Source organism: Ranitomeya variabilis, chromosome 5 (genome assembly GCF_051348905.1).
Source record: "Ranitomeya variabilis isolate aRanVar5 chromosome 5, aRanVar5.hap1, whole genome shotgun sequence".
NCBI classification, from domain to species: domain Eukaryota; kingdom Metazoa; phylum Chordata; class Amphibia; order Anura; family Dendrobatidae; genus Ranitomeya; species Ranitomeya variabilis.
This window is the reverse complement of record NC_135236.1, coordinates 426,958,307-426,985,251: the sequence shown is the minus strand read 5'-3', so window position 1 is coordinate 426,985,251 and position 26,945 is coordinate 426,958,307. Positions and strand designations below refer to the sequence as shown.

At 47.1% G+C, this 26,945-nt stretch overlaps 1 long non-coding RNA gene across 1 annotated transcript; it reads right to left on the bottom strand.

The window, feature by feature from the left end:
* Nucleotides 1-1,125: 1,125 nt before the first annotated feature.
* Nucleotides 1,126-19,467, bottom strand: LOC143776192 (uncharacterized). The gene is made up of 4 exons (XR_013215786.1): nucleotides 19,321-19,467; nucleotides 16,515-16,632; nucleotides 2,056-2,133; nucleotides 1,126-1,416 (listed from the first exon to the last, which is right to left on the bottom strand). It is a non-coding gene; the product is annotated as an uncharacterized LOC143776192 (long non-coding RNA).
* Between the last annotated feature and the right edge of the window lie 7,478 nt (nucleotides 19,468-26,945).

Sequence of the window (26,945 nt, the reverse complement as noted above, 5' to 3'; positions counted from 1 at the left end):
AGGACAGATTGGAGCGGGGAGAGTTTGGTAAGAGGGAGGTCGATTAGTAGAGAGTTACAATAGTCCAGACGAGAATGAATAAGTGAGACAGTAAGAGTTTTTGCAGAGTCGAAAGTAAGAAAAGGGCGAATTCTATAAATATTTTTGAGATGCAGATAAGAAGAGCGAGCCAGTGATTGGATGTGGGGGGTGAATGAAAGCTCTGAATCAAGGATGACCCCAAGGCAGCGGGCATGTTGCTTTGGAGTAATGGTGGAACCGCACACGGAGATGCCACTGTCAGGCAAAGGTAGGTTAGTAGAGGGAGAGAACATGAGGAGTTCAGTTTTTGACAGGTTCAGTTTCAGATAGAGGGAGGACATGATGTTAGAGACAGCGGTAAGACAATCACTGGTGTTTTCTAAAAAGGTCGGCGTGATGACAGGAGAAGAGGTGTATAATTGGGTGTCGTCAGCATAGAGATGGTACTGGAAACCAAATCTACTGATTGTTTGTCCAATAGGGGCAGTATACAAAGAGAAGAGGAGGGGGCCTAGGACTGATCCTTGAGGAACCCCAACAGTAAGGGGAAGGTGAGAGGAGGAGGAACCAGCAAAACATACAGTGAAGGATCGGTCAGAGAGATGGGAGGAGAACCAGGAGAGAACGGTGTCCTTGAGGCCAATGGAGTGGAGCATAGTGAGGAGGAGCTGATGATCCACAGTATCGAATGCTGCGGAGAGATCCAAGAGAATTAGCATGGAGTAGTGACAATTAGATTTAGCTGTTAGTAGGTCATTAGAGACTTTAGTGAGGGCAGTTTCAGTAGAGTGTAAAGAGCAGAAGCCAGATTGAAGAGGGTCGAGAAGAGTTATCTGAGAGATAGCGGGTAAGACGGGAGTGGACCAGGCGTTCAAGGAGTTTAGAGATGAAGTAATATGTAATCAGTAATATGATTGGAATTTTCATAATTCCACAACATGCCCTTCTTGAGGGGCACACACTTTTAAAGAGGTGTATCGGCAGGAATTAGAGGGCATACAGTCATTGTTCTGCTGACTAAGTGTACAAGATACAAAAATCAGACTGATCCCAACAAGACCAGAAACTAAGACTAATCTGTATATAAGCAATGAGAAAAAAAGCCAGATTGTTATTTTTTTAATGACTATAAATTTACAACGTTGTACAATAAAAGTAGGTTCCCCATCTTCCAATAATAGAACGTACAAACATTTTTTTTTATTTTTTTTTTACTTAGGATTTCTGTACAGAACCTCTACACTTTAACTTTAGACAGCCATATACACAAACAAATAACAAGCACCATGACAAGACAGCATTAGGCAGAGGTCAGTGGAAAACAGGCGATATCTTCAGGACCCTTCATTTTCTTTACCATTTATGTCAGACTTCACACATTGCTGCTGTGGGTCACTAGAAAACAAAAGTCAGTTAGCATGTTCTGGAAATTGAAATCAATCACTTGGCAAAGCCAGGCCAAATGCTTAATAGATGCATGTCTCACATCTGAGACAAACCAGGATAGGGCGATACTGCCCCCAAACTTCACATGCTCCACACAGATGAGCTGCGTAATGTTCGGCTCTTTCATAAGAGGGATTTATGGCAGAAGAGGACATTGTCCAACATTTCCTTACAACTTTCTCAGACCATGCCTGCATTATATTCTACAACCATGGGGCAACAATATACTTGGGAGGTTACTAGTGATGAGCGAGTGTGCTCGTTACTCGAGATTTCTGAGCATGCTCATGTGATGTCCGAGTATCTTGGGCGTGCTCATAGATTATGTTTGTGTCCCTGCAGCTGCATGATTTGCGACTGTTAGACAATCTGAACACATGCAGCAATTGCCTGTGTTAGGGAATCCCCCACACGTATTCAGGCTGTCTAGTAGCCGCAAATCATGCAGCTGCGGGGACTCAATCTACGAACATGCCCAAGATACTCGGAGAACACCCAAGCATGCTCAGAAACCTCAAGTAACAAGCACAGTCGCTCATCACTAGAGGTTACCAATCTGATGAACACAATGTGTTAAAGGTTACTTACCCAACATATTTCTTCTTCTTCAATATTCGCATAGAACAGGGAGATATTAAATTGTCTGTTGGGCTCCTAAATGCATTACTGGAAGGAAAAGAGGACAAGTTATAGGCTAGACCTTGGCATCTTCCAACAGCATGTATAGGCATCTGAAAATTACCACCCAGATGAATAGGCTACAACATACAAGTGCTTTGAACATAAATTTTACTTTTTAAATAAGTAGTTCTGAGAGATTCCACACACAGTTCCTGATACATCAAAGGAACCCGTCATATTGAAACCAGTATCTGATATGCAAGATGTTCTAGAGCAGGAGATGATCAAATTGATCTACATCTTTGTGGGGAAGTTTCCGTAAAACTTGTATTTTATTCATTGAAATCCCTGGTGCTTCTATGGATAAGAGTCCAGTGGGCGGTCCTATTCAGTGATTTACAGTCTTCCCTGTATGACTGGGCATACACTGGTAGCTGTCAATCACTAGTAGGATGCCCACTGGACTCATACATATATACACACACACACACACACACAACAGGGATGTCAATTAATAAAATGCAAGTTACACGGATTCCCCCCCCCCCCCCCCCCCAAGAAACCTTTGTGTCATTCAGCTCCACTTCTCCATACCACGCTGCATGTACCGCATGAACGCTGAATTGGTATGTATTGCATGAAATAGAATTCTGAATAGTGGGACAATCCTGAGCTACAATTACAGGATTTTTCCAAGTGTCTCAGGTTTTATGGCAACTTTTCTAAACAGAAGAAATTAAAGAAGTTGTCCACTACTATAACCTTTTTTTTTTTCTTTCATAAATCTTGCTATTATGTGCCACTGAAAACATCTACTGTGTTTATTTTAGCAATATTACCTTTTATCATGCTGTAGCAGCACATTTTAGTGCTGGATTCAGCTCTCATGGAGTTAATCGACAACTTCCTTTCTCCTGAGTCATTGTGCTCTAATACTACAAGTTCCATGATGCATTGCACTGCTACTAAGCCTGAACTAGCACACCCACTCCAAAACACACCCCAACCCCTCCCTCCTCTAGCTTCAAAAAGATTTGTGATGTCATTTCTGTCCAACCTCCTGTTTTACATTTGTCCAACCCACACTCCATTACACACAGATAGAGGGATAGATAGATGGATAGATAGATAGATAGATAGTTAGATACATACAGATATATCTATGTCTATTTCCATAGGTATGTCCATATCCATGTTTCTAAACCCCTTCACCCCTGGAGCTTTTTTGTTTTCGTTTATCGCTCCCCTTCTTTCCAGAGCCATAATTTTTCCATCAATACGGCCATGTGAGGGCTTATCTTTTGCGGAACAAGTTCTACTTTTGAACGCCATCATTGGTTTTAGCATGTCGTGTAGCAGGAAATGTGAAAAAAATTCAAAGTGCAATGAAATGGCAAAAAAAGTGCAATCCCACGCTTGTTTTTTGCTTGGCTTTTTGGCTAGGTTCCCTAAATGCTAAGGCTGTGTGCACACATTGTGGATTTGATTGCAGATCCGCAGCGTTTTTTGCTGCACTGAATTGCATCAAATCCGCAGTGTAGTGTACAACCAATGTAAGTCTATGGGAGCCGCAGACTTGTGCACATGCTGCAGAAAAAGCCGCACCGAAACCGCACCAAGAACTGCATCAAAACCGCACCAAAAACTGTATCAAAACCGCACCAAAACTGCGAAACTGCACCAGGTTTTGATGCAGTTTTTGGTCCAGTTTTGATGCAGTTTTTGGTGCAGTTTTGATGCTTTTTTTGGTGCGGTTTATGCGCGGTTTTAATGCCGTTTTTGGAAATAAGTAAATAAACGGAAAATGTGCATGATTTGAATGGAAACATGCATGAAAAAACGGATTCCAAGGCCGGATTCATCATTTCACAGCTCAGTTTCATACTTTTTTTGCCGGATCCGTCGCTGTGCGTTTTTTCGCCGGACAGAAAAAACGTTCCTCTGTATGTGTTTTCCATCCGGCGGAAACAGCTTTTTTTGACGGATCCGGCAAAAAACGGATGAAACTCTATGAGAAAAAGACGGATCGTCGGAAAAAAATGGATCCGTTTTTTTCAAAACTCGCCGGATTGTGCCTCACGGCAAAAACCTGATGTGTGAAAGCACCCAAATATATGGATAGATACAGCTATGTATCTATAGATATATCTATAGATAAATATATCTATAGATAGATATATCCATAGATATATAATAGAAAGGCCGATGTTTCTATAAGGCTACTTTCACACTTGCGTTTTTCGCAATCCGTCTTTTTGGGAAAAAAACGGATCCTGCAAATGTGCTCGCAGGATGCGTTTTTTACCCATAGACGTGTATTAGTGAAGGATCGCGACGGATGGCCACACGTCGCGTCCATCGTGCAACGGATGCGTCGTGTTTTGGCGGACCGTTGGCACATCCGTCACGTCTGCCATTTTCTACCGCGCATGCGCGGCCAAAACTCCGCCCCCTCCTCCCCGGACTTCAGAATGGGCAGCGGATGCGTTGAAAAACTGCATCCGCTGCACACGACGTGCACAAATTTCACAACGTGCGTCGGTACGTCGGCCCAACGCATAGCGATGGACCCGTGCCGACGCAAGTGTGAAACAGGGCTTAATGAGCGTTTAATTTAATAAAAAACTGAAAAAAATGGCGTGGGCTCCCGCGCAATTTTCTGTGCCAGAGGGGGAAAGCCGACGGCCGAGGCCAATATTTGTAGCCTGCTATGAATATCAGCCCGCAGCTGTCTGCGTAGCCTTTACTGGCTATTAAAATAGGGGGACCCCCCCAAAAAAATGACGTGGGGTCACCCTATATTTTATAGCCAGAAAGGCTACGCAGACAGCTGCGGGCTGATATTCATAGCCTAGAGAGGGGCCATGGATATTGGTCCCCCCCCCCCGGCTACAAATACCAGTCCGCAGCCACCCCAGAAATGGCGCATCTGTAAGTCTACGTTCACATTAGCGTTCGGCGCCGCAGCGTCGCCGCATGCGTCATGCGCCCCTATATTTAACATGGGGGCGCATGGACATGCATTGTGCTGCGTTTTGCGACGCATGGGTTTTTTTGGCCGCAAGCGTTGGGCGCAGAGGACACAGCAAGTTGCATTTTTTTTGCGTCCAACTTTCGGCCAAAAAGGACGCATGCGTCGTTTTAGCGTGCGTTTTGTTGCATTTTTGTTTGCGTTGCGTCTCCGACGCTGCGGCGCACAACGCAAATGTGAACGTAGCCTTAGATGCGCCAATTCCGGCACTGAGGCTGGTTTCACACTTGCGTTTTTGGACGCTGCGTTTTAGCGCTAAAAAACGCATGCATTTTTTTCCTATACTTAACATTAAAAACGCATGCGTTTTTTCACATGCGTTTTGACGCGTTTTCGGCAACGCATGCGTTTTTGAACGCGCGCGTTTGTTTGCGTTAAAAACGCATGTGTTTTTATAGAAAAAAAAACAGAAAAAACACTGAAAAACCACCCACCACCATCAGGGTGATAAAGGGATCCAAACCCTAACCCTACCCCTATAACCTCACCCCTAACCGTGTAATGAACATTTTATGACATAGTGCCACGATATTTAAGTGCCACGATATTTAAGTGCCACGATATTTAAGTGCCACGTATGCAAGTGCCACGTATGCAAGTGCCACGTATGCAAGTGCCACGTATGCAAGTGCCACGTATGCAAGTGCCACGTATGCAAGTGCCACGTATGCAAGTGCCACGTATGCAAGTGCCACGTATGCAAGTGCCACGTATGCAAGTGCCACGTATGCAAGTGCCACGTATGCAAGTGCCACGTATGCAAGTGCCACGTATGCAAGTGCCACGTATGCAAGTGCCACGTATGCAAGTGCCACGTATGCAAGTGCCACGTATGCAAGTGCCACGTATGCAAGTGCCACGTATGCAAGTGCCACGTATGCAAGTGCCACGTATGCAAGTGCCACGTATGCAAGTGCCACGTATGCAAGTGCCACGTATGCAAGTGCCACGTATGCAAGTGCCACGTATGCAAGTGCCACGTATGCAAGTGCCACGTATGCAAGTGCCACGTATGCAAGTGCCACGTATGCAAGTGCCACGTATGCAAGTGCCACGTATGCAAGTGCCACGTATGCAAGTGCCACGTATGCAAGTGCCACGTATGCAAGTGCCACGTATGCAAGTGCCACGTATGCAAGTGCCACGTATGCAAGTGCCACGTATGCAAGTGCCACGTATGCAAGTGCCACGTATGCAAGTGCCACGTATGCAAGTGCCACGTATGCAAGTGCCACGTATGCAAGTGCCACGTATGCAAGTGCCACGTATGCAAGTGCCACGTATGCAAGTGCCACGTATGCAAGTGCCACGTATGCAAGTGCCACGTATGCAAGTGCCACGTATGCAAGTGCCACGTATGCAAGTGCCACGTATGCAAGTGCCACGTATGCAAGTGCCACGTATGCAAGTGCCACGTATGCAAGTGCCACGTATGCAAGTGCCACGTATGCAAGTGCCACGTATGCAAGTGCCACGTATGCAAGTGCCACGTATGCAAGTGCCACGTATGCAAGTGCCACGTATGCAAGTGCCACGTATGCAAGTGCCACGTATGCAAGTGCCACGTATGCAAGTGCCACGTATGCAAGTGCCACGTATGCAAGTGCCACGTATGCAAGTGCCACGTATGCAAGTGCCACGTATGCAAGTGCCACGTATGCAAGTGCCACGTATGCAAGTGCCACGTATGCAAGTGCCACGTATGCAAGTGCCACGTATGCAAGTGCCACGTATGCAAGTGCCACGTATGCAAGTGCCACGTATGCAAGTGCCACGTATGCAAGTGCCACGTATGCAAGTGCCACGTATGCAAGTGCCACGTATGCAAGTGCCACGTATGCAAGTGCCACGTATGCAAGTGCCACGTATGCAAGTGCCACGTATGCAAGTGCCACGTATGCAAGTGCCACGTATGCAAGTGCCACGTATGCAAGTGCCACGTATGCAAGTGCCACGTATGCAAGTGCCACGTATGCAAGTGCCACGTATGCAAGTGCCACGTATGCAAGTGCCACGTATGCAAGTGCCACGTATGCAAGTGCCACGTATGCAAGTGCCACGTATGCAAGTGCCACGTATGCAAGTGCCACGTATGCAAGTGCCACGTATGCAAGTGCCACGTATGCAAGTGCCACGTATGCAAGTGCCACGTATGCAAGTGCCACGTATGCAAGTGCCACGTATGCAAGTGCCACGTATGCAAGTGCCACGTATGCAAGTGCCACGTATGCAAGTGCCACGTATGCAAGTGCCACGTATGCAAGTGCCACGTATGCAAGTGCCACGTGTGCAAGTGCCACGTGTGCAAGTGCCACGTGTGCAAGTGCCACGTGTGTAAGTGCCACGTGTGTAAGTGCCACGTGTGTAAGTGCCACGTGTGTAAGTGCCACGTGTGTAAGTGCCACGTGTGTAAGTGCCACGTGTGTAAGTGCCACGTGTGTAAGTGCCACGTGTGTAAGTGCCACGTGTGTAAGTGCCACGTGTGTAAGTGCCACGTGTGTAAGTGCCACGTGTGTAAGTGCCACGTGTGTAAGTGCCACGTGTGTAAGTGCCACGTGTATAAGTGCCACGTGTATAAGTGCCACGTGTATAAGTGCCACGTGTATAAGTGCCACGTGTATAAGTGCCACGTATGTAAGTGCCACGTATGTAAGTGCCACGTGCCACGTATGTAAGTGCCACGTATGTAAGTGCCATGTATGTAAGTGCCACGTATGTAAGTGCCACGTGCCACGTATATAAGTGCCACGTATGTAAGTGCCACGTATGTAAGTGCCACGTATATAAGTGCCACGTATATAAGTGCCACGTATATAAGTGCCACGTGCCACATATATAAGTGCCACGTATGTAAGTGCCACGTGCCACGTATTTAAGTAAGTACCACGTATGTAAGTGCCACGTGCCACGTATCTAAGTGCCATGTGCCACGTATGTAAGTGCCACGTATGTAAGTGCCACGTATGTAAGTGCCACGTGCCACGTATATAAGTGCCACGTATGTAAGTGCCACGTATATAAGTGCCACGTATGTAAGTGCCACGTGCCATGTATTTAAGTAAGTGCCACGTATGTAAGTGCCACGTGCCACGTATATAAGTGCCACGTATGTAAGTGCCACGTGCCACGTATTTAAGTAAGTGCCACGTATGTAAGTGCCACGTGCCACGTATATAAGTACCACGTATGTAAGTGCCACGTGCCACGTATCTAAGTGCCATGTGCCACGTATGTAAGTGCCACGTATGTAAGTGCCACGTGCCACGTATGTAAGTGTCACGTATGTAAGTGCCACGTATGCAAGTGCCACGTGCCACGTATGTAAGTGCCACGTATGTAAGTGCCACGTGCCACGTATTTAAGGACAATGGCTCCTGCAGTGCATCACTGAGGTTACTATACACTGGTCTCACTTTATGGCAAAAAGCTGCGTGGGAACTTTCTCATACAGCATACCATAAAGTGAGACTAGGGACTATTTTCTCACAGGGGCGTAGGAATACATTGTGGGGAATACATTGTGGAAGGATACCTTCCTCCCCTCATTGTGTTCCTGGAGCCCCTAGAGAGTGGTTGCATCACCTGATGCTCCTGCTCTCTACGGGAGATCGTCGTGGGACACTCGTTTTAATTGGATTTCTGCGGATCAGGGAGTATAGTGTTTGTTTATTATTTTAATATTTTTTACAGATGACAATGGCTTCGGGGATCAAAGTGACAAGTGATGGTGAGTATGTATGTACTCTATGTTATATGTACTGTATGTATGTTGTATGTATGTACTGTATGTGGCATGTCACATGAAGTCGCATGTTGTCGCATGCTGCATGTCGTCGCATGGCGCATGTTGTCGCATGACGCATGTTGTCGCATGACGCATGTCGTCGCATGTCATCACATGCTGCATGTCGTCGCATGGCGCATGTCGTCGCATGGTGCATGTTGTCGCATGCTGCACGTTGGCGCATGTCGTCGCATGCTGCATGTCGTCGCATGGCGCATGTCGTCGCATGGGCATGTTGTCGCATGCTGCACGTCGTCGCATGGTGCATGTTGTCGCATGGTGCATGTTGGCGCATGTTGTCGCATGCTGCATGTCGTCGCATGCTGCACGTCGTCGCATGGCGCATGTTGTCGCATGGCGCTTGTTGTCGCATGCTGCATGTTGTCGCATGGCGCATGTTGTCGCATGGCGCTTGTTGTCGCATGCTGCATGTTGTCGCATGGCGCATGTTGTCGCATGGCGCATGTTCTGTATGTGTGTATGTACTGTATATGTGTTTTTTTTTTTTACATTCAACACATTAGCCGGATGATGGGACTACTACTGTCCCATCATTGGCTAATGTGTCACTCACTGTCACTGTAGCAGGTAGAGCCCGATGGGACTTGTAGTCCCATCGGACGATGCCTGCACAGAGACACTGGGGCTCTGCATGCCGGTATGTGCGGGCGGCGCCGGTACGTGCGGACCGTGGCTCTGCGTGCCAGCATGTGATGGCCGGCGCCGCCGCCCGCACATACCGGCACCGGCACCGGCACGCAGAGCCACGCACATCACATCGAGGATTCCCTGCCTAGCCCCGCCCCCAGCACATGCACAGCCCCGCCCGCCCCCCAGCACAGCCCCGCAGGCAGCGGGGCCGGGGCTCTGCATGCCGCGCCGGTATGTGCGGGCCGGCGCTGCCCGCACATACCGGCGCCGGCCCGCACATACCGGAGCCGGCACGCAGAGCCCCGCACATCACATCGTGTATTCCCTGCCTAGCCCCGCCCCCAGCAAGTCCCGCCCGCCCCTAGCACAGCCCCGCAGGCAGCCCACAGCCCAGTCACTCTTGAGTGACTGCTGACTGTGCGGCTGGGACACGCCTGCTGCTGACGTCACGTCAATTTCCAGAGCCTGGAAATTGACGTGACGTCGGCGGAAATAAGCGGCGGCTGCAGCCTGGGGATCACGTGACCCGGACTCAGCCGCCGCTACAGCGCCGCTCACAGGCGAAAACGGCAACGGAAGGTAATCACACAATTCATCAGGGGCCCCGGGGGGATACATTGGGGGGTTAATTGAAAGTAGTGGACAACCCCTTTAAGTTGTATTACAGCCGATTTACTACAATTCACCAGCAAATTAATGTTGCCGTATAAATCTAGAGGTGGACACGGGGACCCCACAGATCACAGTAGGCAAAGTCCTAGGCCATTGCTGTTACCTCAGGCCAGTCACGACAATCACAATGTGGTGGGTGTGAATAATTTTGAACAGGACCATGACTGAGGCGGTAAATGCCACCCATATGACTGACACTAAAGGTAGGTGATGCAATCTACTAATGATACAGCGTTTTCCCACATCTAAACCGAGAGCTTTTCTTTCAGAAAACAATCTTGCATCACTAACACACCAGGAGCAGCTTACACCACAAAAAGGACATGACCGGTTCCCCTTCTCATATTGGATGTTCTTTCCTGGTAAACAGAGCTGGTTACAGATAAACACTTCTGGACTTGTCTAACTGGTTCAAAGTCTACAGAAAACATTTTTCCATTGGACACCCACTGTGAACTAATAGCTTGTTCTTTTCCGCTGGTAGTTGTAATAGCAAAAAAAGTCACACAGAATACCATATTTTTATGAAGTAAAGCACAGGAGTGGGGGTACGGCAGAGATTGGGGTCTTGCTCAGTGTGTATTTCTGACCTATGGACCATGGTGATACTCTGGTGCTGCGATTCTGCTGTCAGCGAGCACTACATACAGAAGCACTGGGCACGTTAGTCCCGCAGTGGCAGTAAATCAACTTTAAGTTTAGAAAGGTTAAATGGAGGATCGTGGCAATGTTTCTTCCTTCTACCCGGGCATGTGGGCTTTCATTGCTGGGTATGCACGGTAGCAGACAGTATGTGAAGAAGATGGAGTAAAACTTCAGCACTCAAGTTGTAGATGAGGAACGTAATTTTATTCAATGGAACCGACCCATAAGCAGACAGATTAAGCCCAACATTTTAGCCGTATAAGGCCTTTTTCTAGTTCTATCTGTACCAAAGAACTGAAAATATAATGGTTGTTTTATATAAAGAAATTGTCTTCTAGTCCGAAAATATTCAGTTTTGGAGTGAATGGAGCCGTGCAGCAGGGAGGACGCGGCTGTACATCGCGCTGCCTGAGGGAGAGGGGACCGCAGGTCAGTACCTTCCCTCCCGCACAATGGCTGCATTCCTACTCTCCCTCTCTTTAACCTTTTTTCTGCGTCTCAGCTGCAGAACGTGCAGGGTTAATCCTACCTTGCAGGGACCATAGACCTGGCGATGTAAGATTAGTCATTGATGGCCACCTCCATAAGATAAATGGTTTGGCACCCATGTGAGCCAGTGGAGGTGGGCACCACTGGCATTTATACCACCATTAGCCATATGTGGAGCGACAATGCCAATCATACTGTTTCTCGATGAACGTGTATCAGATCTGATCAGATCTTCCCATCCGTGGCCTCATTGTGTAATGGGACATCTACATCTCTAAGGTCCCACCAAAACGTGATCATATAAAGGGTGATCTCATGTAATGTTACAGATGCCCCATCCCACGGTCAGACTACCCCTATCCCATGTGCCGAGACTGCCAGCAATATGTCACCCTATCCCAGGTGGTGAGACTGCCAGCAATGTCACCCTACCCCATGTGCCGAGACTGCCAGCAATATGTCGCCCTACCCCTATCCCATGTGCCGAGACTGCCAGCAATATGTCGCCCTACCCCATGTGCCGAGACTGCCAGCAATATGTCGCCGTACCCCTATCCTAGGTGGTAAGACTGCCAGCAATGTCACCCTACCCCATGTGCCGAGACTGCCAGCAATATGTCGCCTTACCCCTATCCCATTTGCTGAGACGGCCAGCAATATGTCGCCCTACCCCATGTGCCGAGACTGCCAGCAATATGTCGCCTTACCCCTATCCCATTTGCTGAGACGGCCAGCAATATGTCGCCCTACCCCATGTGCCGAGACTGCTAGCAATATGTCGCCCTACCCCTATCCTAGGTGGTAAGACTGCCAGCAATGTCGCCCTACCCCTATCCCATGTGGTGAGACTGCCAGTAATATGTCACCCCACCCCTCTCTCATGTGGTGAGACTGCCAGCAATATGTTGCTTTACCTCTATCCCATGTGCTGAGGCTGCCAGCAATATGTCACCCTACCCCTATCCCAGGTGGTGAGGCTGCCAGCAATATGTCGCCCTATCCCAGGTGCTGAGCCTGCCAGCAATATGTTGCCCTACCCCTATCCCATGGGCTGAGACTGCCAGCAATATGTCGTACTACCCCTATCCCATGTGCTGAGACGGCCAGCAATATGTCGCCCTACCCCTATCCCAGGTGCTGAGCCTGCCCGAAATGTCGTACTACCCCTATCCCATTGCTGGCAGTCTCAGCACATATGTCGCCCTACCCCTATCCCATGTGCTGAGACTGCCAGCAATATGTCGCCCTACCCCTATCCCATGTGCTGAGACTGCCAACAATATGTCGCCCTACCCCTATCCCATGTGCTGAGACTGCCAACAATATGTCGCCCTACCCCTATCCCATGTGCTGAGACTGCCAGCAATATGTCGTACTACCCCTATCCCATGTGCTGAGAATGCCAGCAATTTTCCTTTGGAGTCAAAGACCTTGCCCTATCTTGGATCTCCTCATACTTTGCCAACCGCACATTTAGCGTTTCCTACTCCAATACTACCTCTTCATCTCACCCCCTCTCTGTTGGAGTCCCTCAAGGCTCTGTCCTAGGACTCTTACTCTTCTCAATCTATACACTCGGCCTAGGACAACTCATAAGGTCCTATGGCTTCCAGTACCATCTATATGCTCTCCAGAATCCCAGAGTGTCTATCAGCCATATCCTCCTTCTCCTCTCGCTTCCTTAAGCTCAATGTGGACAAATCTAAATTCATTATCTTTCCTCCATCTCGCATATCTTCTCAACCTGATCTATCTATCAAAATAAATGAAATCACACTTTCCCCTGTCCCCAAAATCCGCAGCCTCGGAGTAACCCTTGACTCTGCCCTGTCCTTCAAACCGCACATCCAAGCTCTCGCCACCTCCTGTCGTCTCCAGCTCAAAAATATTTCCAGAATCCGTTCTTTCCTCAACCCACACTCCACCAAAATGCTCGTGCATGCCCTAATCCTCCCGTCTCGACTACTGCAACATACTCCTCTGTGGCCTACCTTCTAACACTCTCACACCCCTCCAGTCCATCCTTAACTCTGCTGCCCGACTAATTAATCTCTCTTCTCGCTACACTCCTGCTTCCCCTCTTTGTAAATCCCTTCACTGGCTCCCAATTTCCCAGCGTATCCAGTTTAAATTACTAACACTGACCTACAAAGCCATCCATAACCTCTCCTCTGTATATTTCCACACTAATCTCTCAATATCTTCCCTCATGTAATCTCCGGTCCTCCCAAGACCTCCTCCTCTCCTCCACGCTTATTCGCTCCTCACCCAATAGCCTCCAAGACTTCTCCCGAATATCCCCCATCCTCTGGAATTCTGTGCCCCAGCACGTCCGGTTAGCCACTACTTTTGGATCCTTCAAAAGAAACCTCTTCAAAGAAGCTTACAGCCTGTAAAGACCACACAGCCACCTCAACACCATTGGAGCTACTGCAACCCCCAACCTACTTTCTCCTTAATCCTGCAGAATGTAAGCCCACAAGGGCAGGGTCCTCTTCCCTCTATCAGTCTGTCATTGTTAGTTTTGTTTACTGTAAGTGATATTTGTTTTTTGATGAAACCCCTTCTCGTGTACAGCACTATAGAAATAATAATAATAATATTATTATTATTATTAACAGTCTACAGTAATTCTTATACATCCTACCCACCCCCTTGTCACAATTTGCTTTGTATTCCCCATATCTCCATACCTAGTTGTTGTACTCCAGCTACAACAATTGAAAACTCGTTGATCTCCTGCTACTGTTCTCCTGTAGTATTAGATGTACAAGAAAATACTCATGCTCCTTCTCTACCCAAGACCAATGGAGTTAGTGTAATTCCCCATCTCCTTCCTTACACCAGTGAACCTTTAAAATTTAAATCCCCCCTCACCCTTTAATCTAAATTGCAGATGTGTCCTTTAGTTGGTGGATCACTGAAAAAAAAAACAAAAAACAGTATATTGTCACTATTTCTTAAATGATACCCGTGTTCCAAAAACACTACTTACCGGCAGATATTATGGTAATCTGCAGGTAAGTATCTTTCAATCATATCTAGATGCCCAAGTGGAGCCGAGGCTGCACAGAAAAAAAAAAAAAAAAAAAGAAGTTATATTCTCCCTGTAGCTGCGCTCCAGTAACCCTGACAGACGTGGTTTAAAGAAAACAAACAAACTACTTTTCACCGACATAATAAAGCCTATATTCACCTCCTGTACCATTTCAGTGGTGTCGGCACTCGCTCTCCAGGGGCTGTGATGCGGTGTTGTGACACGTGATGCCCGGTGGCCAATCAGCACTGGCATCACGGTTTCCACTTTTGGATAAACTGAACATGAAGAAGAAGTCCTGGCTGCAGGTCATCCCTGGCTTCCTCTTCATGTTCAATTTGACCAAAGGCAGAGGAGACAGTGACGCCAGCGCTGATTGGGCGTCGGGGATCACGTGTCACAACACCGCATCACTGCTTCGGAGAGAGTGACTGCCAACACTGCAGGAATGGTGCCGGCACAGGAGGAGAGTATAGGCTTTATAATTTTATTGGGGCTGTCCTAGTAGGAAACAACCCTTTAACCATATATTTACAGGTAGGGGTTGCTTTGACGGAATAAGTATCCCCTCAGCCAATATAAAAAAATCTAAGTTACATAAAAGAAAGAGGAGGCTGATGAAGGAAATAGAAGGGAGTCAGTAAGCCAGAGGAGGGCAGGAAGACAAAGGTCTAGGCAAAATTTTAGTCCAAACTATTTTATTTAAAGAAGTGGACCTCTCGCTTGACCCTCACACAATAAATCTTACTCCCCTCACCAGCTGGCGTGTTCCCGTGGTGTCAGCTCTGTCTCCCGGGGCTACCATGCTGTTGAGCCGCCCATCAGGGCTTAGGGGTACTCTGTACCGGGTTCGGTCGTTGTTAAAGGGGATGTCATGGTTGCGGCGACCTGGTCTGTGGCCCTGGGGGCCCAAGTAAGAGGGATAGTTTTAAAAGGGAGTTGTAAAGTAATAAGAGTTCGTGACGTCACCTGTGGTACTCGGTCAGGGGTGACCGACGCTGCTTAAAGGGGTCATCTGATGGTATGGCAGCAAGATGGTATCACTTCCCACAGGTGAAGCTGGGTCCCCAGGGCTCCCGGTGTGCTGGGCAGGGAGGGTGTGGTGTTGGTAAATAAATGGAGGACACAGGGTTGTAAAATCTTTACCTGGTTTACTGGTTGAATCAGGCCAGTGTCCAGGGTACCAGGAACAGGTGGTGATATGGTCCGGCCGGCCTGGAGGCAATGCTGAATCCCCCTCCCAGGTGAGGTCCGTAACCCTTCCTGCTCGCGCTCATATGCGAGGTCTTGCTGCCTGTGGCTTCCTGACAAGGTCCTCTCTCTCCTGTCCTGGGACAGTTACCCGTATGGTGGGCAATGCGAGCCTTTTTATAGGGTTTCTATCACAACCCGGGCTCTTTGTGTACTGCTGCATCTTCAGGTGTGGGCAAATTACATAAAGTCTTTTGCCCTCCGGTTCTGCTGTGCGACCTAGAGATCAACATAACCTCGGGCTCCCGGTTCCTGCGCTTCAGCTCAGTGGGTGCCTGGTCACAGTTCCCCTCTAAGCTCTTTCCTTCTCCTTTCCTCAGATGCTCACTACATTCCAACCCTTCAGGTTATCTTCCGTTCCTGGAGCTGCAGCTCACACTCCCCTTCTGGCCTGGATTCAGAATGTGTTGCATGTAGGTGCTTTACCTGATAATGGGAATCCTCCTTGCCTCCAAGCATGATATCACCCTTCCCAAAAGGAAGGCAACATCACTAACAACCGGTTACTTGGGGTGTTACACCGTTTTAACACTTGACGCCGACACCCAATCAGCGCTGGCATCACTGTCCCCAGCTCCAGTCGAATTGAGCAGGAAAAGGAAGTCTGAGATCAGTTGCAGCTTAGGCTTCCTCTTCATGTTTGATTTGTCTGAAGGTGGGAACACTGACACCAGCGCTGATTGGGCATCGGTGTCACAACAACGCATGTGATCCCTTTGACTGCACCCACCACGGGAACAGCGCCAGCACAGGAAGAGAGTATAGGCTTTATTATTTTAAGGGGGTCAAACATTGTTCAAGAAAGTTGTTTATTAGTGGACAACCCCTTTACCGATGCACTTTATACCGGAGTGTTCTGCACGCACCTTTGCTGAACCTGTTTCCGCTTGGCAAGGCTGGGTGTGACTGGCAGCTGTTGGTTGGGGTGAGACTTCGCCTGTAATCCTTTGTGGCAACTCATTTTTCACACACTGTACTGAACACCTACGACATACACAAGATTACTGATAATCACACGTTACAGTAAAGGCCCTGATTATCATGTCTTTGTGAATATTTCAGGAGTGAAATTATTCCAATTTTGCTTTTTTGGATAATGCCTTTTTCACCACTTAATTTATAGTCAATCCCAACCCCCCACCTTCCCCTCCGATTTACAAATGCAGGGTATAAATTAAATTTTACATTTATTTGGCAATCACCATATAGATATGATGGTTTGGGGGCTAGGGCAGCTGACAGATTCCCTTTATTTGCTTATGTGGTTGTAATCTGGGACCCTTGTGGAGTATAGAATCGGTCTTCGGCTGTGTTCACATAGCGTCTGTTTCTATCTTCAGCAGCCCTGCCGCGGCTTACATCAGACGCCCTGCAAAACGTGACCCAGGCGTATGCGCCGACTGGGCAATTGACTAAACACATAAGGAATCATTTTTGGCCGTATACACTTCCGGGAGGCAGGCTACATGATGTAGTAGACTGTCGTGCCGTCTGCCTGAAGTAGGCATGCATGTCCGAAAGTGATGCACACCGACTCCGTCTGCATTAATGTAGTCATTGGCTCGGTCCGCGCATACGCCTGAGTCCCATTTTGGAAGTAAGCTCCGACAAAGCCACTGAACAGAGTAAAATGTGATGTGAACACGGCCTTATTTTTCTGCAGCTAAACACAGGTTTTTTCTGTAAAAGACCAAAAAAAATATAAAATTGGATTTTCCACAGAATTTATCAACCATTCTGTAAGACTTAGCACACAAATAGAAACAGATCTAACAAGACAAGAAAAAAATGACGAGGACTCGGGGCCCTAGTGCAGTTATACAAAACATTGCTACACCGACGCCAGAGTCCTGGAGACAAGACACTATGGAACAACAAAGCCGAGTTCTTCACTAAAGGAATCAGTGTTACAGCGACGTTACTGACACGCTGCCACAGCGCCGTTACTGTTACTGACACGCTGCCACAGCGCCGTTACTGTTACTGACACGCTGCCACAGCGCCGTTACTGTTACTGACACGCTGCCACAGCGCCGTTACCCTTACTGACAGCGCCCTTACTGACACAGCACCCTTACTCTTACTGACACGCTGCCACAGGGCCCTTACTGACACGCCGCCCTTACTCTTACTGACACGCTGCCCTTACCGACACGTTACTGCAGCGCCCTTACCGACACGTTACTGCAGCGCCCTTACCGACACGTTACTGCAGCGCCCTTACCGACACGTTACTGCAGAGCCCTTACCGACACGTTACTGCAGAGCCCTTACCGACACGTTACTGCAGAGCCCTTACCGACACGTTACTGCAGAGCCCTTACCGACACGTTACTGCAGAGCCCTTACCGACACGTTACTGCAGAGCCCTTACCGACACGTTACTGCAGAGCCCTTAGGCTACGTTCACATTTGCGTTGTGCGCCGCAGCGTCGGCGCCACAACGCAAACAAAAACGCAGCAAAACGCATGCACAACGCTGCGTTTTGCGCCGCATGCGTCCTTTTTTTTTATTGATTTTGGACGCAGCAAAAATGCAACTTGCTGCGTCCTCTGCGCCCGGACGCGTGCGCCGCAGTGACGCATGCGGCGCAAAACGCAAGTGCGACGCATGTCCATGCGCCCCCATCTTAAATATAGGGGCGCATGACGCATGCGGCGACGCTGCGGCGCCTGACGCTGCGGCGCAGACCGCAAATGTGAACGTAGACTTACTGACATGTTACCACAGAGCCCTTACCGACATGTTAGAGCCCTTACTGACATGTTATTACAGTGCCCTTACTGACATGTTATTACAGAGCCCTTACTGACATGTTATTACAGAGCCCTTACTGACATGTTATTACAGAGCCCTTACTGACATGTTATTACAGAGCCCTTACTGACATGTTATTACAGAGCCCTTACTGACATGTTATTACAGAGCCCTTACCGACATGTTATTACAGAGCCCTTGCCGACATGTTATTACAGAGCCCTTGCCGACATGTTATTACAGAGCCCTTGCCGACATGTTATTACAGAGCCCTTGCCGACATGTTATTACAGAGCCCTTGCCGACATGTTATTACAGAGCCCTTGCCGACATGTTATTACAGAGCCCTTGCCGACATGTTATTACAGAGCCCTTGCCGACATGTTACCACAGCGCCCTTACTCACATGTTACCACAGAGCCCTTGCCGACATGTTACCACAGAGCCCTTACTGACATGTTACCACAGAGCCCTTACTGACATGTTACCACAGAGCCCTTGCTGACATGTTACCACAGAGCCCTTGCCGACATGTTACCACAGCGCCCTTACTGATATGTCAGTACATGCTGACAGCTTCTCGAATCCAAGCCAAACACTAAGGCTGAGTTCAGACGGTCAGGCTTTGTGATGCAGCCACACCAGGTAATAATCCCAGATCCCCAGGTAGCAGCATCCCCACACGAGAGCGCACTGCGGATTTCTGCACCCATCACACCGCAGATTCCCCCAATGTAACGCTTTGGATCGGTATGAAATCCACGGGTAACAGACTGTGCCGCAGCCAAACCTGCAGCTACAATTATCCCACCTACACCAGACGGTACAAACCCCCGCAGCCCCGGCTGTCTAGGGATGTATTGCGCTAACGGCCGCGTCCGCTGACAGCACACGCCGTTGCCCTCCGCTCTCACCTGTGTGCCGCTCCGCACTGTACGCCGCTCCTGCATTCCGCTCCTATTTATGCAATTTTTTGAATTCAGCGCGCACCTGTCAAAGCGCTTCGCGTTAATTGGCTGTTTCCATAGAAACCGCCGCGGATCTCATCACGTGATATTATTGTTTATCATTTAACCAGTAGAGGTCCGACTGTGCGTTGCTCCCGTGTCTTCGCCATACTCCACCTTCCCTTCATACATTACACGTAGCCAGCAGGGAAAAGACTTCGACAAAATGGAGCCCGCAGACAATTCAATAAGAGCCGTAACGGTGGCTCCGCCCACAGGAGCTTGTGTTGCTTTGAATGTTTGGAATCTGCTGGGTCCTGCTCGTATCACGTGACTGCGGCTGTTCTCGGCGTTATTATACGTCCGCTGCCCCGCCTGGAGCAGTCAGCAGTTAACCCCTTGGCATCACAGCCAGTCGTGGCCGTTGTTTCACACTTGTCACGTTCCAGGAGCCATAACATTTCTATTTTGGGGACAGAGTCAGCTGTTGGCTTTTTTTCGTCAGGATAAGTTCCATTTTCTCAGTGCCGTCATTTAACAACCTGTCATTAACTTGTTATGGGAATGGAGGAATAGAGAAAAAACAGCAATTCTGACACGGGGCTTTTTGTTTGTTTGTTTGTTTTAAGTGTTTGTCTCGTACATAAAGTGTCCACTTACGCTGCAGGTCACTACAACTACTTTTTTTTGTTAGAATACAGTTTCTAAAAAGAATCATTTGTTTTTCGTGTTGTATGAGTCTGGGAGCCCGAAGGTTCACCATTCTCCATCACCGCAGCTGCATGAGGGCTGAGTTGTGTGCAGTATTCTAATATGTACAGTACATACAGTCATGGCCCAAAAGTATCAGCACCCCTGAAATTGTTCCAAGAATGAAGTATTTCTCCCAGAAAATTAATGCAATACAGCCTCTTTCAGACATCAGTGTGTCTGGTACATGTGGTGATAGTTTTTTGGTAAAGCACATAATTCTACTGTTTACCGAAAAAGGAATGAGGTCTACAAAGAAAAGAACACAGCACCTACAGTCAAATATGGTGGCGGTTCAAAGATGTTTTGGGGTTGTTTTGCTGCCTCTGGCAGTAGGTGTCTTGACTGTATGAAAGGCATCTTAAAATTTGAAGACTACCAAAGGTTTTTTAGGTTGCAATGTAGTGCCCAGTGACCGGATTCAAGTTAGTCTGCAGTTAGCTATTAGATATTAGTTAGCTATTCGATTTTCCATGCATGGTGAATTATACATAGAGTGGATATTGTTTGGGTAAAATTTTGATCAGGACTTTGAGATGTTTATTTTGACTACTTGTGGTCCTGGGTTATTCACATAAATCGCTTATGTCGCACATAATCAAACGCACTCAATCATACGTAAGTTCAATTTGAAAAGAGGTACCCTGGACTACTAGCACTCAAAATGACCAGCTCAATGTCCTGAACAATATTTACCAAAAAAAATATCAACTCTATGTGTAGTTCAGAAGTTATTCACGTAAATCGCTTATGTCGCACATAATCAATCGTACTCAATCTAACAAATTTTTCCCCAAAAATGCAGAACTCTATGTATTTTAGAAGAATTATACAAAATATGCTAACTCCACATGTGAAACATTTTATCGGTACCTCACTGTTTGCTATCACAAGTTACTTGAAGTTTCCATAAGGGCTTAACCCACTAATCTATGTTTCATTCAAGGGTTGTTGAACAGATGCTAAGTTTGTGTGTGAAATTACACTTAATAAAGTTTTATGTCATCAAATTATTTATATGTAATTGTATCGTCATTCTTAACCTTTTTTTAACTTTACATAGTGGTTCTTGTGTAGACATGGGGGTCAGTGGGTGCTGTCGTCCGCTGTCCCGACCACCTTTACAAAGACAGCATGGACCATGGCTCATCCCAACTGAACGCCCGACCTCCTCAACAGTGGGTGGATCACTACTCATACAACACAGGGTGAGGGAATCACAATATTAAGACTTTCTTGGATCTCCAAATAATTAATGGCATATATCACACAACCAGCAAAACACAAAATGTAACAGGCAACAGTTTCTCACCCTTCCACTGGCTCACCAGGGATTATAATATCCATTCATCAGAGCTTAAAGGGCTACTTACTCCAAGCCAGCAGCACCCCGCTTTCGGCGGGCGCCCACCGAGTATAATGCCAGATTTAGGAAGCTGACTGAGTACCGCAAATTCTGTAGTCAGGTGACTGGATTGTCCCAAGCTGTATACCATCCTTATGTAGTCTTTGATCTCTCATCCGAATCCTTGCATTCGATGCTGAAGTCCATGTAGTCTTATAATCCATGTTCGGTTATAGCCTGCCAATCGGATCCGCAGATCAAAAATTGGTACCATGCAGCAAGTGTGACTTGGTCACTGGACAGTCCTTCTTTACCCCTGAGCTCTCAATTCAGACTTGGGGCTTCATGATTGGTGGAATAAGAGTGTGCTAGATTGGCTAGATTCCAAGCCGCAAACATAATATCCCTAGTACAGAGATGAGACAGTCAGCTAATTTACATAGAATCGAGCAATACAATGAAAGGTTAGCATAATTGATTTATCCGAGTCTGTGACCTTACCTGGCAAAGGTAATTACATGAGTCAACAGGAACTGTAAGGGTACCGTCACACAGTGCCATTTTCATCGCTACGACGGCACGATTCGTGACGTTGCAGCGTCGTATAAGTATCGCTCCAGCGTCGTATACTGCGGTCACACGTTGCAATACACAGCGCTGGAGCGATAATTTCATGACGTATTTGCGATGTAGAAGCCGTTGGTTACTGTGCGCACATTGTATACAACCTGTGTCACACAATGCAATCATGCCGCCACAGCGGGACACTAGACGACGAAAGAAAGTTTCAAACGATCTGCTACGACGTACGATTCTCAGCGGGGATCCGGATCGCAGTAGCGTGTCAGACACAGCGATATCGTAAATGCATCGCTGGAACGTCACGAATCGTACCGTCGTAGCGATCAAAATTGCACTGTGAGACAGTACCCTAAACCTAGACTCCTTAGGGTACCGTCTCACATAACGATTTACCAACGATCACGACCAGCAATACGACCTGGCCGTGATCGTTGGTAAGTGGTTGTGTGGTCGCTGGGGAGCTGTCACACAGTCAGCTCTCCAGCGACCAACGATGCCGAAGGCCCCCGGGTAACCAGGGTAAACATCGGGTTACTAAGCGCAGGGCCGCGCTTAGTAACCCGATGTTTACCCTGGTTACCAGCGTAAAAGTTAAAAAAAAACAAACAGTACATACTCACATTCCGGTGTCTGTCCCCCGGCGTTCTGCTTCTCTGCACTGTAACAACCTCACAAGAATGAAGTATAAACAAGCTCAAAAGAAATTTTATAAAAAACTAAAGTTTATTAAATACACCACTAAAATTACAACAAATTACAAATATTAATAAATAATAAAGTACTATAGAGTGCTTAAAGTATTGGGTACAGGTGCACCAAAAATACACGCAAGGTGTCACATTATGGAAAGAAGGAAGAAAATGGAGGGTATAGTCACATGAGTACTGATCTCAGTAAAAACCAATTTTGGCTCATATGACTGTTAGTCTTAATACAAAAACCCACCACTACACTATATTGCCAAAAAACCTATGCAACGGTCCAGTGAACAAAAAATTCTCCAAATGCAGGGGGGACAATTCATCTCCTACTTAAATCTTACCCTTTTCCTTATCCATAATGGCGACACACGCCCCTACGCGTGTTTCGCCCACTGCTTCATCTGGGGGCCCGCATGGTGTCTATGTCTCCCAATATCCTGCTTTTATATCACTCATCGCCACTAATTAGCGGCGCGTGCTGCTGACAAATCCGGGCGCCTATTGCCGCATCATCTCATGCGCCAACATGACGGTGCGGGTCACCGGGAAATCTTTTTTACATTCAAGGACCGGTTCTTCCTGCAAAAACGGGGGACCGCGATGGGGGCGGCTTGTGCGCCCTCCTATGCAAACCTCTTTCTCGGTTTTTGGGAGAGGGGTTTGTTTTGGGATGGTGCGCAAGCCGCTCCCCAAGTCCTTGGATGGTTTCGTTTTATTGACGACATCCTGTTCATCTGGCAAGGTTCTGTTACAGATTTAGAAACATTCATGGTGGGTTTGAATCGCAATGAATCCAACATCAGACTGACGTATACATATGACAAAAAAAAGGTCTCCTTCCTTGACGTGGAGCTCAGAGTGCAGGAGGATGGATCGATACATACTGATATGTATCGTAAGGAAACATCTGTAAATGCTTTATTACATGCATCCTCTGCACATCTGGGCTCCACGATCAATGCTATACCAACCGGTCAGTTCCTCCGGGCTCGTAGAATCTGCACCACAGATGCGTTGTTTGAGGGACAGGCCAGTGACCTTGGGCAGAGGTTTAGAGATCGTGGTTATAGCAACAGGAGCATTAAGAAGGGCTACGGAAGAGCCAAAAATACTAAAAGAGCGGACCTTTTGGCTCCACAGGAAGGAAGTGTAGGGAAGAAGAAGAAAAAAGTAGGAGATATGGGTGTACGATTCATCTCTACTTATAACCAGCAATGGGACCTTATGAGAACCATCTTGAAGAAACATTGGTCGGTCCTTCTAACTGACCCAGTTTTGAATAAACATCTGACTCCGGTACCCCTTATGACAGCTAGGAGAGGCCGTAATTTAAGGGATATTCTTGTGTCAAGCCACTATATTTCAAAATCTACCCCCCTTTTTGGTATCAAGGATAGGAGAAAAGGTTTCTTTCCTTGTGGAGACTGTTTAGCGTGTAAGAACCATATGAGGTCCACGTCCTTCGCATCATCGAGCGGCCTCAAGACATTTGAAATCAGGGAATATATCACGTGCACGACTACCCATGTCGTATATTACGCCATGTGTAGTTGTGGCCTGATATACATAGGACTCACCTCACGTGAGTTACGGGTTAGAACTCGTGAACACGTGAGAGACATTGAGGCCGCTCGTGATGAGGATGACGTGGAGTCTCTTAAAACAATCCCCAGACATTTCAAGCTTAAACATAACTGCAACTCTAAAGAATTGAAAGTCTGGGGAATTGATTGTGTTTACATGGGGAGTAGAGGTGGTGACGCTGTAAGGATCCTTATGCAAAAGGAATGCAGATGGATAGTAAACCTTAATACAATGGTTCCATTTGGACTGAATGAGCAATTAAGTTTTTCATAATTTCTGTAGTTTTGGGTCGTCTCTGGATTCTGAATCACTGTTTTTACATATATTTTTATCCTGTTTTTAACTTGTTTCTCTGGTTTGTTTCTTTTTGTAGTTATTCAGTATTATAATAAATTATGAATTATTGTTACTCATACGCTTCTTCGAAAAAATTCCATCTGGATGTGGATCCCGGAGTCTTCTTCCCTCATATCGATGGATGGAACTTTTTAAATTTGCACCATGTCACTTTATTATTAATATATGTGTGTATATATATTTTCACTATGTAATAGGTATATATATCTTTTATATGTGATGGACATATATGTTCATCACAATAATCACTATTGTATTGTATGTCTTATATTGTATTGATTGTTGCAACACTTATTTGTGTGTATCTTATTTCGCACTTTGTCACTTTGATTTTGTCACTATGTATTGGCATTTTTTATATATTATGGGTTATGTATGTGATGAACATGCATGTCAATCTTATTAATTATTAATTATCACTAGATTGTATTGTCATATGGATTGATTTTTTTATATTTGAGATATGTATGGACTATAATAATTGTAATAATTATTACTACTACACTAATCTTATTTTGGGTTTAATATTTAATCTATTGGGATGAGTCCTTGTTAGATATCTATACTTATAGTGTATTTAACTCACGTTAGGTGATATTCCATTGATATTGTGAGGGCTATAGGATAGATCCGGGTAGTTGAACAGATTCACGCCGCAGCAGCAGCATTGGGCATTGTAGATGAAGGGGCTGCCACTAGTGCGCATGCTCCTGACACGGGCAATGGCCGTGGCATTTTCTCCGGCGCCTATTAATGACGTGTGCGGGCCACTGACGTCATCCGGGATTTCCCGGTGACCCGCACCGTCATGTTGGCGCATGAGATGATGCGGCAATAGGCGCCCGGATTTGTCAGCAGCACGCGCCGCTAATTAGTGGCGATGAGTGATATAAAAGCAGGATATTGGGAGACATAGACACCATGCGGGCCCCCAGACGAAGCAGTGGGCGAAACGCGTGTAGGGGCGTGTGTCGTCATTATGGAGAAGGAAAAGGGTAAGATTTAAGTAGGAGATGAATTGTCCCCCCCTGCATTTGGAGAATTTTTTGGTCACTGGACCGTTGCATAGGGTTTTTGGCAATATAGTGTAGTGGTGGGTTTCTGTATTAAGACTAACAGTCATATGAGCCAAAATTGGTTTTTACTGAGATCAGTACTCATGTGACTATACCCTCCATTTTCTTCCTTCTTTCCATAATGTGACACCTTGCGTGTATTTTTGGTGCACCTGTACCCAATACTTTAAGCACTCTATAGTACTTTATTATTTATTAATATTTGTAATTTGTTGTAATTTTAGTGGTGTATTTAATAAACTTTAGTTTTTTATAAAATTTCTTTTGAGCTTGTTTATACTTCATTCTTGTGAGGTTGTTACAGTGCAGAGAAGCAGAACGCCGGGGGACAGACACCGGAATGTAAGTATGTACTGTTTGTTTTTTTTTACTTTTACGCTGGTAACCACGGTAAACATTGGGTTACTAAGCGCGGCCCTGCGCTTAGTAACCCGATGTTTACCCTGGTTACCCGGGGGCCTTCGGCATCGTTGGTCGCTGGAGAGCTGTCTGTGTGACAGCTCCCCAGCAACCACACAACCACTTACCAACGATCACGGCCAGGTCGTATTGCTGGTCGTGATCGTTGGTAAATCGTTATGTGAGAAGGTACCCTAAGGGTATGTTTCCACGTTCAGGAAACGCTGCTTGTTTGACGCTGCGCAGCGCTGCAGCGTCAAACAAGCAGCGTCCAGATGTTCCTGCATAGTGGAGGGGATTTGATGAAATCCTGTCTCCACTATGCGTGGAAACCCGCACGCGGCGGCCCTGCGACTCCGGACATGCTGCGCGTCTTTTCAGATCGCAGCATGCCCGTACACCTCGCGGGGACGCAGCGTCCCCGCAAGGCATATCACAGGGCCCTATGGGAGAGAGCGATCATCCCGGATGTGAAGAGTAAACACATCCGGCATGATCGCGTCCCATTAAGGGGCGGGGCTTAGCGCCGAGCGGCTTCGCCGCTGCGGCGATACCGTCGGCCTTACGGAACGTGGAGACATACCCTTAGGAGTCTAGGTTTACAGTTCCTGTTGACTCATGTAATTACCTTTGCCAGGTAAGGTCACAGACTCGGATAAATCAATTATGCTAACCTTTCATTGTATTGCTCGATTCTATGTAAATTAGCTGACTGTCTCATCTCTGTACTAGGGATATTATGTTTGCGGCTTGGAATCTAGCCAATCTAGCACACTCTTATTCCACCAATCATGAAGC